Source organism: Podarcis melisellensis (assembly GCF_964234715.1).
Source record: "Podarcis melisellensis genome assembly, chromosome: Z".
NCBI lineage: Eukaryota > Metazoa > Chordata > Lepidosauria > Squamata > Lacertidae > Podarcis > Podarcis melisellensis.
In genome coordinates, this window is record NC_138547.1 from 43,527,870 (window position 1) to 43,549,021 (window position 21,152).

The following is a 21,152-nucleotide window of genomic DNA, read 5'->3' on the forward strand; positions in this document are numbered from 1 at the left end:
ATAAAGTTGTGGCCTTATTTGATCCCCAAAACCGAGCTGCCATATGTTGTCTAGTTATTTGCACCTTAGGAAACAGGGTGGTCATGGGGCCTCAATACGCAAACCACTGTGGAAGGATGTGTGGATCCAGAATTGGCTTCCACAGTCACTTACAGATTCACTGTTAAGACTGTGTTTATGGAAGACAATCTTACTCAGCCATGAGTGATCGCCAAAGAGAAGAGAGAGTGGTGCAAATGGAGGTGGAAGCCTCATGTGCAAGCAGATTTCAGAGAAGCTGTCAAAGGCTCATTTCCTTCCACAGAAATAATATTAAAACATTGGGTGATACTCAACGTTTGTGATATTCAGAGCAGAACAATTGAAAATTATAAGCTAAAGTTTATTGCTTTCAGTGGGTCTGCTTTCAGCATGACTTAGTTGGATAAGTAACATATTCATTAATTTAAATGGGTATAATCTAAGTATTGCTATCATTATCTGTTATGTCTATATTCTGTTGCTGTTACATTGAGATTCTCAAATACCAATCTAACTCCAAGTTGGCATGGAGGAGTTTTGGTCAATTGGAAATTTTAAGAAAACAACCCCAATTGGACTGAAAATAAAAATAAGTACACAATTAGCTTTTAGATTTTTAAATTCTCCAAATTTTGCAATACAGCTCTCAGGTAAAAAAAATTAAAAAGAAGAAACATAGAGGTGTATACTTTAGGGTTAAAACATGTATTTAGAAATGGGTGCATTGAAATGAAATATGGACTTAAATATATGTTTTGTGATAAAATATATAAATATGTACCGGTAATGTTTTTGTACTGTTTATTTTAATCACAGATAAATTTATAAATGGGTCAGGTAAAAAGTAAACATAAAGAACCCCTGGACGGTTAAGTCCAGTCAAAGGTGACTATAGGGTGCAGCACTCATCTTGCTTTCAGGCTGAGGGAGCCTGTGTTTGTCAGCAGACAGCTCTCCAGGTCATGTGGAGCAATAGAATACTATGACAGAAGCCAGAGCACATGGAAATGTTGTTGACCTTCCCACTGCAGTGGTACCTATTTATCTGCTTGCACTGGTGTGCTTTTGAACTGCTAGGTTGGCAGAAGCTGGGACAGAGCAACGGGAGCTCACCCCATCGTGGGGATTCGAACCACCGACCTTCTGATCGGCAACCCAAGAGGCTCAGTGGTTTAGACCACACTGCCACCTGTGTCCCTTTAAAAGGGTCAGGGCAGACCTGTGAATAATATGTAAAAACTGACATGGATTGAGAATGTATCAGACCCTCCATCCCCAATCATTATTGCTTACTTTCAGCAAGTCTGCAGCCTCAGGCAGTCCCAGACTGTTCATCGAGGTGTTGCTGAAACAAAGTTAAATTGTGTATATTTTTTTTTAAATGTTGAGAGCAACAAAAAGTATTTTGATAGAATAAGGGCAAATCTTTGCTGTGATTCATGTCGTTATGCATAAAATCACAATACGCTCTTTGATCTCTTTTCAAACACTCTGTCCCTTGTTTTTCTTTTTCTTTTGTTTTTGTTTTGTTCTCTCAGCAAAAATAACAATGAAATAAACATTCAGGGGGGAATACAAAATGTTCTCCACTTTCCCAATGCGTTTGAGTTTTATTTTACTTTCTGGTGAACTCTGTATGCTTTCCCCACTGATTTCTAAATTGATTTCAAATATTAAGAGTCTCAACCTTCACCAACTGAGCTCTCTCTATGTTTGGTACATTATTATCCCCTTATAATTATTTACTACTACTGCTGCTACTAAGTATCCAGAGATGGGAAAGTACTTAAAAACAGGGAGAGGTGGACCCACCATTAGTCATACCATAGTTACATCCGGACTACATCAGGAAGGGCCACAGCACAGTGATAGAGTTGCAAGCTTGGTGGATCAGGGGAATGCTGTGGACATAGCATATCTTTCAGTAAGGCTATTGACAAAGTCCCCCATGATATTCTTGAAGAGAAGCTGGTAATATGTGGACAGGATGAAGTAATTGTTGGTGGATTTGTAGTTGATTGGCTGACTGAACTCAAAGATGGTTCCTTGTCATCTTGGAAAAAAGTGACAAGTGGGGTGCCGCAGGGTTCTGTCCTGGGCCTGTTGTTGTTCAACATCTTCATAAACAAACTGCATGATGTAATTGAGGGGATGCTCATCAGATTTTTAGATGACACCAGACTTGGGGGGGTAGCTAATGCTACAGAAATCAGAATTGGGATTCAAGATGGCCATAAGAGATTAGAGAACTGGACTGAAAGTAACAAAATAGGGACGAATGTCAAGTTCTACAGTTAGGCAGGAATATCCAGTTTCACAAATATTAAGATAGTGGACACATGGCTTGTCAATGGTATGTGTGAAAAGAGTTTGGGATCTTAGTACAGTAGACCACAAGCTTAACATGAGTCAACAGTGTGATGCAGCAACAAAAAAGCTAATGTTATTTTAGGTTGCATCAACAGAAGTATAGTGTTCTGATAAAGGAAAGTTCTAATACAATTCTATTCTGCCTTGGTCAGACCACACCTGGAATATTGAGCACCAAAATTTTAAGAAGGATATTGACAAGCTGGAACATGTGCAGAGGAGGGCAACCAAGATGATTAAGCATCTCAAAACCAAACCTTATGAGGAATGGTTGAAGGAGTTGGGTATGTTAAGCCTGGAAAAGAGGAGACTAAGCCATATGATAGCCATCTTCAAATATCTAAAGGGCTTTCACATGGAGGATTGATTGAACAAACTTGTCTTCTCCTGCTCCAGAGGCTAGGACCCGAACCAACAGCTTCTTTTCCTCAGTCTTCTCCGATAAAGAAAAAATGCCCGACCTGAAGAATTTGGAGCAAATGATTCAGCAGAGGAAACACAGCCCAGAATAACTAAGGAGATAGTACAAGAATACTTGGCTAGTATAGATGTATTCAAGTCTCCAGGGCCAGATGAACTGCATCCAAGAGTATTAAAAGAACTGGCAGATGTGATCTCAGAACCACTGGCAGTCATCTTTGAGAATTCCTGGAGAACAGGCGAAGTCCCGGCAGACTGGAGGAGGGCAAATGTTGTCCCTATTTTCAAAAAGGGGAAAAGAGAGGACCCAAATAATTACCGCCCAGTCAGTCTGACATCAATACCAGGGAAGATTCTGGAGCAGATCATTAAGCAAACAGTCTGTGAGCACCTAGAAAGGAATGCTGTGATCACCAATAGTCAGCATGGATTTCTGAAAAATAAGTCATGTCAGACTAACCTGATCTCGTTTTTTGACAGAATTACAACCCTGGTAGATGAAGGGAACGCAGTGGATGTAGCCTACCTTGATTTCAGCAGGGCATTTGACAAGGTGCCCCATGATATTCTTGTAAAGAAGCTGGTAAAATGCGGTCTCGACTATGCTACCACTCAGTGGATTTGTAACTGGCTGACTGACCGAACCCAAAGGGTGCTCATCAATGGTTCCTCTTCATCCTGGAGAAGAGTGACTAGTGGGGTGCCACAGGGTTCTGTCTTGGGCCCGGTCTTATTCAACATCTTTATCAATGACTTGGATGATGGACTCAAGGACATTCTGATCAAATTTGCAGATGACACCAAACTGGGAGGGGTGGCTAACACCCCAGAGGACAGGATCACACTTCAAAACGACCTTGACAGATTAGAGAACTGGGCCAAAACAAACAAGATGAATTTTAACAGGGAGAAATGTAAAGTATTGCACTTGGGCAAAAAAAAATGAGAGGCACAAATACAAGATGGGTGACACCTGACTTGAGAGCAGTACATGTGAAAAGGATCTAGGAGTCTCGCTTGACCACAAACTTGACATGAGCCAACAGTGTGGCGCGGCAGCTAAAAAAGCCAATGCAATTCTGGGCTGCATCAATAGGAGTATAGCATCTAGATCAAGGGAAGTAATAGTGCCACTGTATTCTGCTCTGGTCAGACCTCACTTGGAGTACTGTGTCCAGTTCTGGGCACCCCAGTTCAAGAAGGACACTGACAAACTGGAACGTGTCCAGAGGAGGGCAACCAAAATGGTCAAAGGCCTGGAAACGATGCCTTATGAGGAACGGCTAAGGGAGCTGGGCATGTTTAGCCTGGAGAAGAGGAGGTTAAGGGGTGATATGATAGCCATGTTCAAATATATAAAAGGATGTCACATAGAGGAGGGAGAAAGGTTGTTTTCTGCTGCTCCAGAGAAGCGGATATGGAGCAATGGATCCAAACTACAAGAAGGAAGATTCCACCTAAACATTAGGAAGAACTTCCTGACAGTAAGAGCTGTTTGACAGTGGAATTTGCTGCTAAGGAGTGTGGTGGAGTCTCCTTCTTTGGAGGTCTTTAAGCAGAGGCTTGACAACCATATGTCAGGAGTGCTCTGATGGTGTTTCCTGCTTGGCAGGGGGTTGGACTCGATGGCCCTTGTGGTCTCTTCCAACTCTATGATTCTATGATTCTAAGTTATAAGAAAGGAAATTCTGACTAAACATTAGGAAGCACTTTCTGATGGTAAGAGCTGTCCTGCAGTGGAACAAACTCCAGAAGGTGGTGGACTCTTCTTCCTTGGAGGTTTTAAATGAGAGGTTGGGTGGCCATCTGTCCTGGATGCTTTTGTTGAGATTCCTGCAGTGCAGGGGGTTGGACCATATGACCCTAAGCATCCCTTTAAACTTTCCATAAGTGCAGCATGTGTGTATGTTTGGTTGGCCCTTTAGAGTTCTTTTCATTCCTTCAAAAGAATGTACAAGGGCTTAAATGGGGGAGGCAAACATGCACACAGTGCCAGCCATCCATTCAATGCCAACATAGATGTTGAATGCATATTTCTTATCCCCAACCTTACTACATTTAATAAGGAGGTAATAAGGGGTCTTTTAAGCTTCCTTGTTACCAGATACCCTGATAACACAAGGCTCCCAATCAAAGTGAGGTTTCTAAAACTGCAAAAACAGAGTCATCTTGCACAGGCAGGCGGGACTTCCTCTGGTCCTCTGGATCCTAGCCATTATTATCACGATGAGTTATTCAAATGTGGAATTGATGGATTCTGGAATAGTCAAATATGACATCACTAGTTAACAAATTATAAATTGAGCAAATTATCAGGAGTCACCTGAGATTCATTGAGGGATCTCCAAGGGAATGAATTTGAAGTTGAGTGTTCATTAAAAATAATGAAGACTGAAATTTGGATTGCAAAGCTGAATGTGTTTTGGTCTATATATGTAACATACCAGCATGCTGGAAAGAGAAAGCAGCTCATAAATAGCATACAGTTTTTTAAAAACATCTCAGCACGTCCATCATCTTTTCAAAAAGTGGTCTTGATGCCATGGCAAAATCTTAATGGATCCAGAAATAATTGAATTCTTGCCTTAATACATATGGACTAATTTGAAAGCTCATTATTTATTTGGCATGTATTTAGCATAACAAATTAATCTAAAATGACACATGAGAATAAAGGAGGTAAGTCAGAATGAATTCTGGAAAATGAGATTAAAGAGGGAAGAGTAAAATGTTCTGGATAATATTTTATATATACAGTGTAAAGAACTCTTGGCATGAGGTTTCCAATGGCTATGCAGGAATGTATGGAAGACCACATATAGGGAAATACATCTAGTACAATTGAAGCCCTGGTCAAGTGTTTGCCCCCTGTGATTACAGCAGGAGTGGGGTGGTACAGCTTGAGGAGATGATTCACAAAAAAGTGCTTTACAGCTCGGGGCCATATTCCCTTCTGGGCAATGTTTCACGGACCACATGCCTAAGGTGGGCCTGACCAGAGGCAAAGGTGGGAGGTGTGCATTTGTAGAGTATACTGCTTTCTATACACCTTTACCACTCTGTTCTCCTTCCTAACAAGCAAAAGATATTATCAGAATTCAAGGCCACATTCCAGCCAGTTGGGGTGCAAAGAAGGCCACTGAGGGTGCTGCCTGGGGAGAGTTTCAAGGGGCACATTTTCTCTCTGAGCCCGAGGTTTCCAAACATCAAACCCTATATTGTATTCCATTCCTTGGTTCTGTCACCCTCCATGTGGTATGGGACTGGGGTGGAGGGGACAGGTGGTGGCTCCCTACTAGACACTCCCCCTTGAATGTTTTCACCTGGCTAGAAAGTTTCCTTGCTATATGTTTCTTGCCTGCCCAGCTGGAAGCTAGAGAGGGATGAGTGTGTAAATTAACATTTCCTACTCCACCCACTGCTGCTTGTGGTTCTGCCTAACCAGTGGTATGTGGCTGCTTTTCAAGCTCTCACCTGATAGCTTAATGATGCTTAAAGCAATTGACCAAAATGACAGATGGAAAATAAACATGTTCTCCAGGGTTTTTTTATTTTGTTTTTTAAACTGGGAGAAAGAAAGGGTGGGTGAGGAAAGGGTATGCTTATAAATAAATAGCAAACAGTGTTTGTGTCAAAGGAGAGGGGAAGGAAATATGAGGAAGGACCATAGCACAATGGTAGAGCATCTTAGTTGCATGCTACCAACTTCTTCCTGAAACCCTGGAGAGCATATACAAGTCAGTGTAGGCCACCTTTTCTCAACCTTGGATCTCCAGATGTTGTTGAACTACAACTCCCAGACCAGTGGACCTGCTAGTTAGGAATGATGGAAGTTGTAGTCCAACATCTGGGCACCCAAGGTTCAGAAAGTCTGCTGTAGGCAATACTGAATTTAGATGGACCAATGGTGTGATTCAGTACAAGACAGCTCCTGTTTTTTCCTTTGTGTCTGGGAGTTGGGGTGGGAAAAGAGATAATTATTCTATTGCTGTGGGTGAGCTCTTGCTAGTCCATTTCATTATCAAGCACCATACCACGTGGTACAGCTTGAGGAGATGATTCACAACAAAGTGCTTCACAGTGAGGTAGCGCTGTCAGATTTTATCTTAGAAAATGGAAACAGAAAGTGGGTCTTGTGAGATGCTTTTAACATATTTAAGAAAGCCTTCCCCTTCAGCTCCAGGCAGATTTATTTATTTATCCAAAAAAAAAAAAAAAACACCCACACAAAACCTAATTTCACCATTTAGTAAACCAATACGACTTAAACTGGTTGGGTATCAGTCTGGCCAGGTAGGTGGCTGGCAAAAGGAGGTGTTCAATGCGCCTGCCTCCATTTGAAAGATAGCAATTCAGATATTGTTCAAAGAGAGCCTTGGCAACAAAGCCTCCATGGAAGGGTCCATCAGTGCTATGGCATGGCTTAAACAACCAATGATTAATAGGGCTGGGTTGGAAATGATGTGCTTCCACTAGTAATGGTACTTCAGAGGTCCAGTGCATACCAAGAGTCCCCCTTTACCTGGTGTGAGGAGCATTTTTCATATCAAGGGACACATTCAATTCAGTGCAAACCCCCCCCCCCATGGGGCACATGCCATGGTGGGTGGAGCCATAAGCAGAAGTGGTTGGAGCAATAAATGCAAATTTCCCCTTTGTACAGTAGGCTCATTTCAACACACATTCACACATTACTAACTCTTTTACATCCAAAGGCACAGTCTAGTCAAACAGGAAGGATGCAAAGCAGGGCCAGTGAGAGTTGTAGACTGGGAAAGTATGAAGGGTCAGATAGAAAGGCCTGGAAGGCCACATTCCCCATTCCTGTATTAAACCACTCCTGCAGTAAAAAGCAGAGCTTGTGGGAGGGCTGGGAAAATAGTACCAACTCCATAGGTGATGTACCAGTACTGGGAGGTGCAGAGTCATGATGGGAAACTCAGCACCCTCCATCAGCCCCACCAAGCATGAGCAGTCACTCCCAGCCAGTCAGCTTAGCCAATGGTCAGGAATGATGGGGACTGTGGTTTATCAACAGCCGCAGCATCACAAATTCCTCAGTGATTGAGCAGAGGAAGAAATTCAGACAGAAGAGCTCTTGGAAAGAGGACCAGGTTTAGGAGAAAAACCAGAGAGAAGGCCCCACTCCTTAACACATTTAGAAGGACTTGGACATAATAAAATACAGAAGCAAAAAAGGTAAGTGTGATTTTCTCATTTTAAAGCACACCTGAGAGCAACAGAAGAGCCTTGATTGGTCAGGCCAAAGACTCGTCTTGTCCAGCATCCTGTTCTTTAATTGGTCAACAAGATTCCCATAGGACGCACATAAGCAGGAACTCAGAGTAAGAACTCCGAGTAAGAACATTTTTCTCGCTTGTCATTCTCATCAACTAGCATTCAGAGGCATGCAGCTTCCAACAGAGGAGGGTTGTGCAGCTGTAAATAAAACACATGCTAAACTAAAGTATCCAGTAATTTAAATATTATTAGGGGCTTAGAGGATATGCACCTGGTGTTGGGCCAAAGAGACAGATCAGAGATGCCCCACAGGGTCACTAATTTGGCTGGTTGGGATAGGCTCTGGGCTATTGCTGAGTGACTTGGAGGCTGCTGCTGGGCCTGCTCAAGTTTTCATGGACTCCAAGACAACCATGGGTCTCTCTCAGATAGTCATCTGTCCAACACACAAGACCAAACTGTGGGAGGCAGTGGAAGACAGGAGTGCTTGGCGTGCTTTGGTCCATGGGGTTATGAATAGTCAGACACGACTAAACGATTAAACAATAACAACAGCAGCAGCAGCAGCAGCAGCAGCAACAAAAGGGTTCTTTGAATCTAAGCACTAGTTCCCAAACTGAATAATACCAAAACTGACTAGTAACATAACAGAGATTCTACAGTTTTCAAATGTGCACATTTCTTCTTTCTTGTTTGTTTATAAGTAATTCTGCATTTGTCAGTTCCCTCATTGCTGGAGCCTACTGATAAACTGTCTGCACAAGAAAGCCATGCCTCTAGATTCCTAGATTTGTTATTTTTTAAGACAGACCCATCCATCAAAGTTTCCAAGTGTAAAAGCAAATGGACCCACTCACTAGCCAGCATGGTATGCTGAGGCCGGCCGTGATCCACATTATGCAGACTGAGAAGTTAATCATGCTTGCTGGTTGTTTATAGCACAGAACATCTATATATCATGTGAAAAAGCCCTACCTATATGGGCTGTTGCAATAATGATAGGAACAAATACCTATGCTTTTTACTGGACTCCTTTTCCAGGATTTTACATTGTATGCATTCTTCTACAGCATGTAACACTACCAGGGTTACATTTGCATTGCTAAGTCAAATGCTAGCAATGTATTTTTGCATTGATTGGTGGGTTATTTCGTTTAGGGAAAATCACATTTCCATTTCCATGTGACATTGTCAGTCTCACCTCTTCTCCTGCACAGTCATTAGGACAGCTCCCCCCTCCCCCACTTCTAATAGGTGTTGCACATATTCACCCATCCACCCTGCTGGATTAAAACTGCAGTCGTATTTCACATCATACACCTGAAAGGTTTGCTTTTAGACTGTGTAAGGGAAAGGGAAATTAAGCCTGGGCTGAAAATTCTTTCTGTTAAGGGAGCAATCCAACCCAACCACCTGCCAGCCCAGCAAGCCTTTGCAGAGTGAAGGAGCAGCTCTCTTGCATATAGTGACCAGGGTGGAAGGTGTGTGTGTGTGTGTGTGTTGAGCAGGGGATGGGGTGCAGACAGATCACTGCACTAGCCTGCACTAGCCTGCACTGCACTATTTGAAAATTCAGTAGTGATCACAATAAGGAAACCGAACAACATATAAACCACCATGCAGAATAAAAGCAACAAAAATCTGGGGCAAATTTAAAGACCTTGGCAAATTAAGAGAGATCTTCACCAGGCACTGAAATGACACCAATGCAGATGCCAGGAAAGCTTATTTAGGGAGAGAATTCCAAAACTCAGTACCATCACTGAAAAGAACCTATCCCTTTTAGCTTCCCAGTGCACCTCATTTGGTGGGGGCACTCAGAGAAGGGCCTCCAAAGCATATCTTGATTTAGCTTCATGTTAGGAGGGGTTGCCCCTCAGTTATCCTGGTCTCAAGCCATGAGGAGACTTAAATGACCAAAACCAGTACTGATGATTAGCAGGAGTAAGCAATGCCATGTCAATGGCTTCCAAGCCTGCTTCCAGATTGCAGGGGATCCCAGACCACTCTGAAAAACTCTGCTGGATGGAACTGTGATGATGCAATGGTGTTGCTAGGGGAGAAAGTGTTTCTTTGACACCATCACCATCAGAAAGTTGGCTTGATAGTCAACTCTAAGTAGGGATGGGCAAACCTGTCAGGTTCCATTTCTCTCTTTTTTCAGTCTTCATTTCAGTTCACCACATTTCATTTTTAAAAACTCAAGCACATTTTCCACTTAATGTCTAAGCATTTTTATAGACCCCCCATTATATTGTTTTGCAATCAATTTTCCCTAATATATTGTATTGTTGCAAATCATTCTCTGCCAACCCTTTGCTCCCCCAGTGTTTTTGGACTGTGTCCCACCAGCCCCAGCTAAAATGATCAATAGCCTATGGTGGTTAGAGTTGTTGTCCAAAGAACCTGGAGGGCGCCAGGTTAAAAAAGGCTTTCCTACTTTGTGCAACATGTGCATGAGAGCACAATCCCACTCTCACATCAACACTCAATCAGTGCAATGTCTGAATAGCTCCTGGAACCAATGTTAAGGTTGTTTGAGTTTTGGCCATTGTTCCAAAACTTAATAATTCCAAGGCTGACTAGAGTTGGTCAGTGTCGATACTGACCTTTAACATCCTAAATGGCCTTGGCCCAGTATACTTGAAGGAGTGTCTCCACCTGCATCGTTCAGCCTGGACACTGAGGTCCAGCTCTGATGACCTTCTGGTGATTCCTTCACTGCAAGACATGAAGGGAACCACTAGAAGACCTTCTCAGTACTGGCACCATCCCTCTGGAGCGCCCTCCCATCAGATGTCAATGAGATAAATAACTATACAACTTCTAGAAGACATCTGAGGGCAGCCCTGTATTGGAAGGTTTTGAATATGTGATGTTTTATTATATTTTTATATGTGTTGGAAGCTGCTGGGGCAACCCAGCCAGATGGGCAGGGTGTAAATAAATAGTAAAACTATTACTACTACTACTACTACTATAGCATCACACTAATATAGCTGGCTGGAACTAATGGAAGTAGTAGTCCAAAACATCTGGGGGACTCCAGGTTGGCAAAAGCATGCTTTTTGTTGTTTTCTGAAAACTGCATTGCAAAATTCAGAGAAGTATGAATTTCAAAGAATTCTTTCATTTATGTGTGTGTTGGTTCAGGAAGTGTGAGTTAGGTAGATTCTCATCCAAACGCAAACTGAACAAATGCCTCACCATTTCCTACCTGTTCTAGATTTGATTTCTGTTCGCCCCCCCCCCTTATTTGCCTTTTATTTATCATCCTCCCAACCTGCTCCTACTATGGAGATCAACTTCCTTTGATCAGAATGAGCCACTATTTGTGGGAATGAAAAAGGCAGGGGCTAAAATTTAATTTGCAAACATTGGCAGCCTTTTTTAATTAATTGGAAATTAAAAGGTCAGATAAGACCACAACCTTTTCAGTATCTTGAAATCTATGTTGTTGACCCCCTGTGAAAGGTTTCTAGCTGGGGAAAAATATGAGAAGGATGCACATGCATATATCACATTGGATACTTTTCTGTGTCTCTTGATATGAAGATTCCATTTCATGCATGAGCAATAATTTGAACTGGCGACATCAGTGACATATGACTAAGATTTCCCCACCACACTTCTGATAACATTTATGTGAACTAAAACATATTACTTTTTAATGTCAGAAGAGTTAACATTTTGTCACTAGGAACATTATTATCTGCTTTGCTCTTTTCACATTTTTCTTCCCTTCCACAAAGATATAAATTAACTCTGAAAATAGTCTTTCTGCCTCACCTGTCAATGGACCTCCCTCCCCTTGCTGGTCCAAGCATGCCTTTTAGCTATTTTCTTCGCAAATAAAATTAGGTCTTTCATGAAACTTGGATCTGGAATTTGGAGATTTGTCTTTCTGAGGAATTTTGTATTTTCTGATGAACAGTTTATCTCTGCCATCTAGATGGGACCCATGCATGACTCCATTTGCTTTGTGTGTGATTGCTCTCCCTTTTGTCCTGAGCTGGTATCTGGGAGATGGATGGGATTTGACCTGGAGCTTGGCCACAGGCCACAGGCCACAAGCAACTTGCTTCAAAATAATTACATCAAAGGATCTGAAGCTAATTCCAGGTTGAACAGGCTGCACACTGCACCTTATACTCATCTTGGACCAGGAACCTTGCAATGTAAGAAAATGAGAAGGGATGGGGAAATCTGTCAGTTTAGGTTTCCCTCAGTCCTCGTCCTCCCTCATCTCTAGTCCTTTGCTCCTGTCTCAGTGACATCTACACTGGATTGGTCATGTCTATGGCAGGATCCTCAAGGATGTGTTCCATGAGAGACTGGCTTCAGGCACCAGGCCTGTTGGCAGCCCAATCTTTATTACAAAGATGTCTGCAAACATGACATGAAAGCTGGCAACATTAACCCCACTGTGTGGCAATTACTTGCAGACGACCACAGTGCCTGGAGACAAATATAGATTAGGGGTACTTCTAGATTCACTGCTGTCACTTGATGCTCAGGTGGCCTCGGTGATGGGAAGGTCCTTCCATTCTCAAGGAGTTTTAGGATTTAGGATTCCTACTGTAAAGACCACTTAACATGTCTTTTGCAGATATGTACAACCCATCATGGCAAAGGTCAAAAAGGCAAGTTAGTGAGAAGGGGAACCTTGGCAAAATTCAAATGTTTTCCTTAATTCATGGCACACTGCATGACAGAATATTTCTTACTGTTTGCTCCAAAGGAGAAAGACCTCTGCTATCAAAACAGCAATTGCATTTGACATGTCTTGAAAATCTCACAAAGAGAATGAGTCAGTAGCTACCCATTGCTGGGTATCCTCAAATTGGTAATATAAAATCAATTTTTCCTTACTTTAGTATGAAGGTTCCTGGGAGGTTCTCTGCAGCAAAACATAAACGTTGGAAATTTAGGATAATATTCTAATTTAATCTCCTAGCATGACTCCTTTGTTCTCCTGTTCCTCGTCACACATGACTGACGTTCACTCTTTAGGAAAACACTTTCCACAAATGTCAGATGCTATTAATTGCATTTAGCACAAGCTGCTTCCATAGGATGCAAGAGCTGCCACTGTGCACATTTTTAAATCTATGGGATACATGTCATTTGAAATGAATTAGTACAAGAAATGACTAAATAATTGGTATTCAAGCATATATGGCAGGGGTGGAGGTTTTCAGGCCTTGGGGCCATATGCACCTACCCAGGCCTCTCCTTCTGATTCTCAGAACTCTCCCCAGGCTACAACAGTCTCGTTGCACACCCTCCTTGAGCGTTTCTTTCTGGAATGTGCCTTTGAACTCTGATCATGCTTCTTGTTTGCCTGAATGGAAGACAGAGAGGGATGTGTGAGCATGTGTAGAAACCAGCCTACTTTAGAAAGGTAACAGTTACAATTGTTGTTCTGCCCATTTTTGCCTCTGGCCTCACCCACCACCAGCATGTGGTCCTCAGAAGCAAATGTAGCCCTCTGGGCTGAAAAGGGTTCCCCACCCCTGATGTACAAGCACTGGGTTATTTTCTTTTGGTTTTTTTTCCAAGAGCTGGCACAGCTAGTATAGACTGGGAGCCTGAAAGGTTTCTTATTACGAAAATCTTCTTGGTAATGAATTTCCATTTTGCCTCTCCAAACTACACACCTTCAGGACTATTTGCCTACAGTGGTGTGGGGGCTTCTTCTCCCTGTGCCTTCCCACACCTCTCCAGTAATACTTGGAAGGAAGGAGATATGCCGGTAGACACCTTCTTTACGTGGATCATCATATCACAATGGGAAGGGATTCTTACATTGCTATGGGAATGGTATAATTGGCCTTTTCTGAGACTGAACGATGGATGCTCTATACCACTTTGGGCTGCAGATGGAGGAAATAATATATTTAGGAATTTCACTTTTCATATACACTCACCTTTCTTTATACTGCAAACTACTATGTCAACAGGTCAGCCTAGTAGCCTCCCTGGCATGCTGTAATCTCAGGTTTCTGCTGAAGTAACATCATAGGTCTACAAAGGTTTAATAGGCTGTATCAGCTATCTGCTTCCTAAGCTTTACTGCAGGCTGATTCATATGTGTCTATATGTCACCCACCCAGAAACCACAGGGGTGATAAAACATGGGGGGGGGGGGAGTGCATTTCATCACTCAAATATTCTTAGCTGAATTTGTGACTCATGTCCTATAGGGGGGCGAAATCCCTACAATGATATCATATGCTTATTGTCATCCTGTGTTACATCTGCCTTTACTACTGCCTGCCAATTAGCTACTGGGCTACATTCAAGGTGCTGGTGAACTAAGCATTGCACAGCTTAGGACCAGGATACCTGGAAGCTGTAATGATCTGACTGATTCCTGCCCTCTGCAGGAGAAGGTCTCTTGCATATGCTTTCTTATCCATGCATGAGGTAGGAACGGGACCTTTAGTATGGTGACACCTATGCTTTGAAACTCCCTCGCATAATATATCAGGGAGGGACCAACTCCATTGCCTTTTGAAGATGCTCCTTTTTCAACAAGGTGCTTAGCCTGGTCTGTAGCAGTACTAAATTTGTTTGAATATACATCTTTATGGTTAATTTGTTTCTTTTGAGAGGGGCAGTTTCACAGGAAGTGATTTGAAAATGAAATAACTACTTTCCCGGACACCATTATCCATTGTTTCTCTGCTGCTGATGGCACAATACAACAGAGTTTGATCTGTTGTGGGTTGATCTTATGCGTACCTCACCACCTGATGTTGCCTTCATCAAATGATGAAATGGATGCAATGTCTAGACGCAGCCTGTGTTACACTTGGTAAAATTCTTTGAAAAAGAAATGGAACATGATTTTGAAAGTGAGATGGTTATATGTCTGACAACTTTATTTTTGTTTTGATCCTAATTTGTGGCTGGTATGCTCACTTAATTTCTAAACAGCACAGCACATTTATTCATTAACATTTGGAACACTTTTCTACTTGCATGGGTTGTGGGTAATGTAATTAATAAATTATTTAGCCAGAAATGGCACCTTAATAACTGTTTTTTCTCTCCCTCAGAATGGCTGGATCACCAGCCGTGCAGTGATTATGATTGCATATGTTTATATCTTTCCAAGCAGCAACGAGGAAATAAATGTAAACTCTGCTACAGTATTATTTGCACAAACTACAAGCTGTATTTAAATGGAAGTGTGGCTGCCAAACATTCTAATGTCTTCCAAGCTATCTACACAGAAGATGAGTTTGCTTAGAAAGAAATGTGTAAGATAGAGATGTTTGCAGTGGCAGATCCAGGCCCTTCTTTTCTGTGGGGAGGGAGGGCATGGGGGGGAGGCTATCTGAATGGGCCAACTTTCTCCTTGATACTGTCAACTCTGCCCATTCCCCTGATCTCTCTATCTGCCCCCCAGTCTGGTTTACCACCCAGGAGGAAATTGCAAGACAACACGAGGGTGTTTAATATTGCTTGCATGTTTGTAGAGGATGGGTGGAGAAGCAACAACATTAACAAGGCTCAGGGTGGTTTCCTTAGTATATAACTCAGGCAGAAGTATCACCCAGATCTACCTGGAGGCACCGGGGATTGAACCTGGGACCCTACCATAACGCGTGTTAGAAGATGTGGCCTGCTTTCTGCACTGCAACACCTAGCTCTGTATCTCCTACACTGTCTGGAAGCAGCTCACTGGGGTTTCACCTGCTCTTTCCAAATGGCAGCCTTTCAGTAGCTGGTAAAGAACATTAACTATAAGTAGCAGAGGGAGGGGCCGAGGACTCTGATATTATTAGCCACCATCAACTACCTCCATTTGTGCCCCTTTTGCACCATTCAGCCCCCTCAATTTATAGCAGAGCGAGGGGAAGTCTTCAACATGTCAATTTTGCATTGACTATTATGCATTCTTGGATTTGGTTAGTTGCCATGAAAATACTAACAGAGAAGTGGGATATAAGCAATGGTAAAGAAAAACCACAACTGCTAGATCTTGCCAACCTCCACTGCTGGTTATCGGTAAATGTGTGGGATAGCCAGCCTAATATAATCAACATGTTCAAGGCTAATTTATGCATGAAGTGGTTAATGCCATGGAGTAAGCTCTCCTGCCAGGCAACCCCCTCTTGCCCTGGTCCACCCCCCTCAGCTCACCAGAGAAGCTCAACACGTGAGGTCTGAGCTGGTTGATCCAAGCTCAGACCACATGGCTTTCATATGCTATTTTTTGTTTTCCTATAACAACAATATAGGAACTTTCATCACTTTGAAACTAACCTAAGTATTGCTGTCTGTGTTCTCTGAGTGCTGTATGGAAAAGCACAAGAACCTTTGGAGAGTTTGTTAAGTAAACAATTTTAAACTTACCAAACGTGTAGGGTTTGTTTGTTTTTTCTGTGCAAAGGGAAGCGAGGACCATTTTGGAACTCTTAGGGGCATATTTTAAAGGTCCAACAGCCTATATTTCAAATGTTTCACTTTGCTGCATATTTTGTGATTTTAAATGTCTGCTGGGTTCTCTCACGCTTAGCATCCAGGGAATTCTCCTCTTTTATACCTATTTTTCCTTGCCACTAACAGACTGCATATAGATTTAATAGGAAGGCAAGAAGCTGTCTTATCAATGCTTTTGAATATTAGGTTTGTAAGATTGAAGTGGATTAAAGTGCTCAGTCACTCTGGTGGAACAAAGAAACCTCTTTTTTTTAAAGAAACAAACATTTTTTGTTTGGGAAAGTGAGGAGGAAATGCAATGGAAAATGGAAAATAAACAAATGATTAATGGAAAACATATAAATATCACATGGGCTAATGAATGAATTCATGAATGGTCATTGTCACAAAACTACACTAGCTCCATAAAGAATAGCTCGAGAAAGATTAAACATAGTCTAACATCTGCATACATTTTATGAATTCAAATGGGGGGGTGTTCAACATACTGGTCGACTGGTGTATCCCTCAATAATGCTGACGCCATCTGATAGTGGTTCTCCAGATTGTCAAGAGAGAGAACATTAGTAGGGTTGCCTATTTCAAAAAGTAAAAATCCGGAAAACTTTTTTGCCAAAGTTGTTGACCTTTCCTTTTCCTTTTCCTTTTCCTTTCCTTTCTTTTCTTTTCCTTTCCTTTTTGGCCAAATTTGTTGACCTTTTTCTTGTTGACGTTTCTGAGCTATTTTTAAGGGAAATTGGCAAAAATGATTCTGCCAACATGGGTTGCTATACGTCTGGATTCTCCTGGACATTTTTCCAATTTTCGTCCAGACACTGCTTTCAATTGCAGTATTCCGGGTATGTCTGGGAAATTCTGGGTATTTGGCAATCCTATGTTGCAGAGATGTTGGGAATTGAATCTGGAATCTTCTGCATACAAAGCAGAACCACTGAGCTATATGCCCCTTATTCAGAGTTTTAAAAGTTGGAAGCCTAGCAGAGTACAACTCAACAGAGCACTCATTGTCATTGCCTTTGAGCTCTGACAGAGTTATGGAAAATAGGAAACATTTTAAGAAGCTGTAGTCTTCTTGGACAGCCTGGTGGAAGGGAGAGAGAGAAGAAGAAAAAAGCTGACGAAGCTGACCTTAACTAAAAAGCTGTCTAGCAGCATACAATGAGGCAATGCTGTCTCTTTTTGAAAAGTTGGGCATCTTCTCTCTATATAAAATATGTTTTCTCCTTCCTACACTCATGCTTACCCTGCAAACCAGGAAGGCACAGAACAAAAATAACAGATGACAGTGGGGTGTTGTTTATTGGATCGATGGCATGATAAATGATCAAATGTTCCATGCAGGGAGCCAGACAATAAGCTGAAGCCAAGCTCACCTTGCAATCAATCCCCTGACAAGTCTCTTGGGCTGAGGAATTATAGCAAAATTGAAGGCACACTCTGGTCCCCTTTCCTCCTGCTAAGGCACCTGGTCAAGATCTAGCCATTTTTCAGTTCTTTCAAATAAATTCAAGGGAAGATGTGTGTGGAGGGGAGGTATTCTTTGGCACAGAGGTGGCCAGCCGATGGTGTCCGACAGGCTGCCTTACTCCCTTCTCTGTCTCTCTGTCTCTGACTCTCTGTTTCCTACCCTATTTTGCTAAGCAACTTCACTTAGGACCTCTCAGCTCTTACATTTTACAGTGACATAGCTGCTATTGATTATGAATTGTTTTGGTATCTTTTCACACATCTTTATCATATCCCACTGCTATTCTGGAATAAAGTGCTCTTCTTTTTCTTCTGCCACAAAAGACATTTGTAAAAGATCCATACTGGAATTCTCAGTATTTCCATTCTTTGTAGAATGTGTTAAAAAGCATCATGCCACTTTCTCTTTGGAGAGGATGGGAGTTGGTGGACTTTGGTGCAAGAGGTTTCGGTTTCACACCACTTCGCTCTGACCAGTGTGAATTGTCAGTTTAGGCTAAGTGTTGTTCTGAGGAGAAAAGGGCAGATAGCTATGGGAGTTCCAGGATGAACCATAGCAGGATGTAACAGAGTGGCCATTCCTCTCATCTAACCTCCTACACTTGTGGATCAAAATTTACACATAACATAGGCTCAGGTTAGATGGGAGAGATTTCAATATATAGCCAAGATTGACTGAGTTTTGGCCGGCCCTAGGCAGACTGTCATTGGACGGCCCTACCAACATCCTCAGCCTCTTTGCAACTCACCACCCTGAATATTGCTAGGAAAGCCTTTTGTCTCATGTAAGCCACGTTAAGGCACCGTATGGATGGGTTGCCCTCCGTGTAATTTCCAGCCACGGGAAATTAACACTGCCTGGGCTAGTGTTCTCTGACACCTGGCCTTTTAATTTCTTCATCATCATCATCAACAACAACAATTTTGGCATGCATAAGTGGAGCAGAGGCAAAGGCACAGAAAAAGAAGGGAAATTGCAGTACATGTCCTTTTTTGTTGTTTGTTTCATGCAGATTCAACAGAACAGTGTGGCAAATTAATGAAGCAATGCATGATCTACACAGAAGTAAGAAAGTGATGTGAGCTCTGCAAATGCTTTTGGTGGAGGATGGGCATGAGGAGGAGTACTTGTGTGTAGGAGCCAGATCCATGTGGCACTGAACATGCTTTGCATGCTTAACCTCCCCAAGTATCTCCAGTGAAAAGGATCAGTTAGCAGATGGTGTGAAAGTCCTCTGCCTGAGACCTTGGAGAGATCCGAATGTGTGCAGATTGCAACTTACCTATCTGTCATACTTTTCAAATGATACTCATCTGTTCTTTAAGTGGAGGTTATCTTGCCCTTCTCTTTTCAGGGGTGAAGATTTCTCCCATAAATTTGTTTTTACAGGATGATGTCTTCTGGCTTGCAAGGCCAGGTTGGGGCATCAATGTACCTATAAAAGGGCCAATAAAAATGTGTGAGCCTATGTTCCCCTTCCACTGTCAGAGGCATTATGCTTCTGACTACAGAGCCATAGCTAGGTGATCTTGCGCCCCTGACAGAACTGTACAGATTGCACCCCCTAGCCGTGAACAAATTAGCTCTTCTTTCTGCCTCTCCTCCAACCCCAACCCCCCACACCCATTCAATTCCTCACACACTTCACCTTGTAATGAATTCTTTTTTGTAATGAATTCTGATTGAAGCAGGACACCAAGATGGGGAAGGTTGACCTAGATGATGGTATACAGTGGAACCTCAGGTTAAGTACTTAATTCGTTCCGGAGGTCCGTTCTTAACCTGAAACTATTCTTAACCTGAAGCACCACTTTAGTTAATGGGGCCTCCTGCTGCCACCGCGCAGCCGGAGCACGATTTCGGTTCTCATCCTGAAGCAAAGTTCTTAACCTGAAGCACTATTTCTGGGTTAGCGGAGTCTGTAACCTGAAGTGTATGTAACCCGAGGTACCACTGTATAGGCATTTCCCAACTTATGTGTGGGTTATGTGTCATGAGACAAAGGTTCCTGAGAGCAGAAGAAGCAGTAAGGCCTACAAGGCGTACACAATCCTTCAAGCCTAAGCCTGCGTTAACAGCAAACTGCTACATCACTGTGATTCATCTTGGGTGAAGACTCATTCTCCCTATAAAAGTAGCCAGCCTCTGTTTGTGTCTCAACTCTTTGTGTGTGTGTTGTGTTGTTGCAGACACAGTGGCTCCAGGACTCTAGTAAATCAGTAACTAAGACTGTGCCTCTGTGAAGAGTCAGATAGCTGCTATGAGCACTCTGTGTATGCTCTTTAACTGTGCTGTTTCTGAACAAGTTTATTTTCTTCAGCAAAGACTTATCCTGTTTTATGCGTTGATTGATTTACCATTGTGTGACATTATGTTCCGGGCCCCTGCCTGCATAAGTGAAATCACATAAAGTGGGGAGCACCCCACTTTCATAGGGAGAAGGGCATGGGAGCCTACTCCTTGGGGCCAAGGTTCATTCACACACACCCCTAAAATATTTGAGGAGGTTCTCCTCCACAGTTAATGGGCATTGCCATTCAAATAGTTTGTGTGTGCTCCGTCTGGTTGTCAATTATACAGGACAGTGATTACCTGCCCGCCCCCGCCCCCATATATTTTATTCAATTTGGCACCCTTGAGGGGGGGTGTGCAATAGGAGAGAGAGAGAGAGAAGTGACTCCAGAGTAGGCAGGTTTTGAAGTTGGTGACTCTCCCCCGGCGCCTGGAGAGTCAGGAGTGCGGGCAGTGTGGTGGCCAGGCAGCATCGGGGCCAAGGCTGGTGGACCTTCTCAGCCCTGACCCTGAGTGAGGTCCGGGAGAGGCAGAGGCGGCACCTCATGGCCAAACAGGATGGGGTGTTTGGGCATGTGCAGGCTCCCCCATCAGGCTGCCCAGCCAGCCCAGCTGCCAGGAGGGCCAAGGGGTGAGGGGAGCAGCTGAGAGCAGCTGCCATCCAGTGCCCTGCCTGGGCTATGGGCAGGGAGTGCTGGCTGGACAGGGCACCTGGAGGAGGGTCTCAACAGGCAATTTTATGCCCCCCCTTGCCTGCACCCCTGGCGGGGGCCCATCTCACCCCCCCTTAGCTACAGCTCTGTCTGAATACCAGTTGCTGGAGGGGATAAAGCCATTGTGCTTAGATGCTGCCTGAAGGTTTTCCACAGACATTCACTGTGAGAAC

General features: G+C 43.0%; 2 long non-coding RNA genes across 2 annotated transcripts in view; one reads left to right on the plus strand and one right to left on the minus strand.

Moving 5' to 3' along the window:
• Nucleotides 1–21,152, plus strand: part of LOC309362203 — a 432,839-nt gene that overhangs the window by 350,054 nt on the left and 61,633 nt on the right. The gene's annotated exons all lie outside the window — the stretch shown is intronic.
• On the minus strand, nucleotides 11,760–19,777 carry LOC309361356. The gene is made up of 4 exons (XR_014164443.1): nucleotides 19,623–19,777; nucleotides 19,257–19,409; nucleotides 13,861–13,928; nucleotides 11,760–13,396 (listed from the first exon to the last, which is right to left on the minus strand). It is a non-coding gene; the product is annotated as an uncharacterized lncRNA (long non-coding RNA).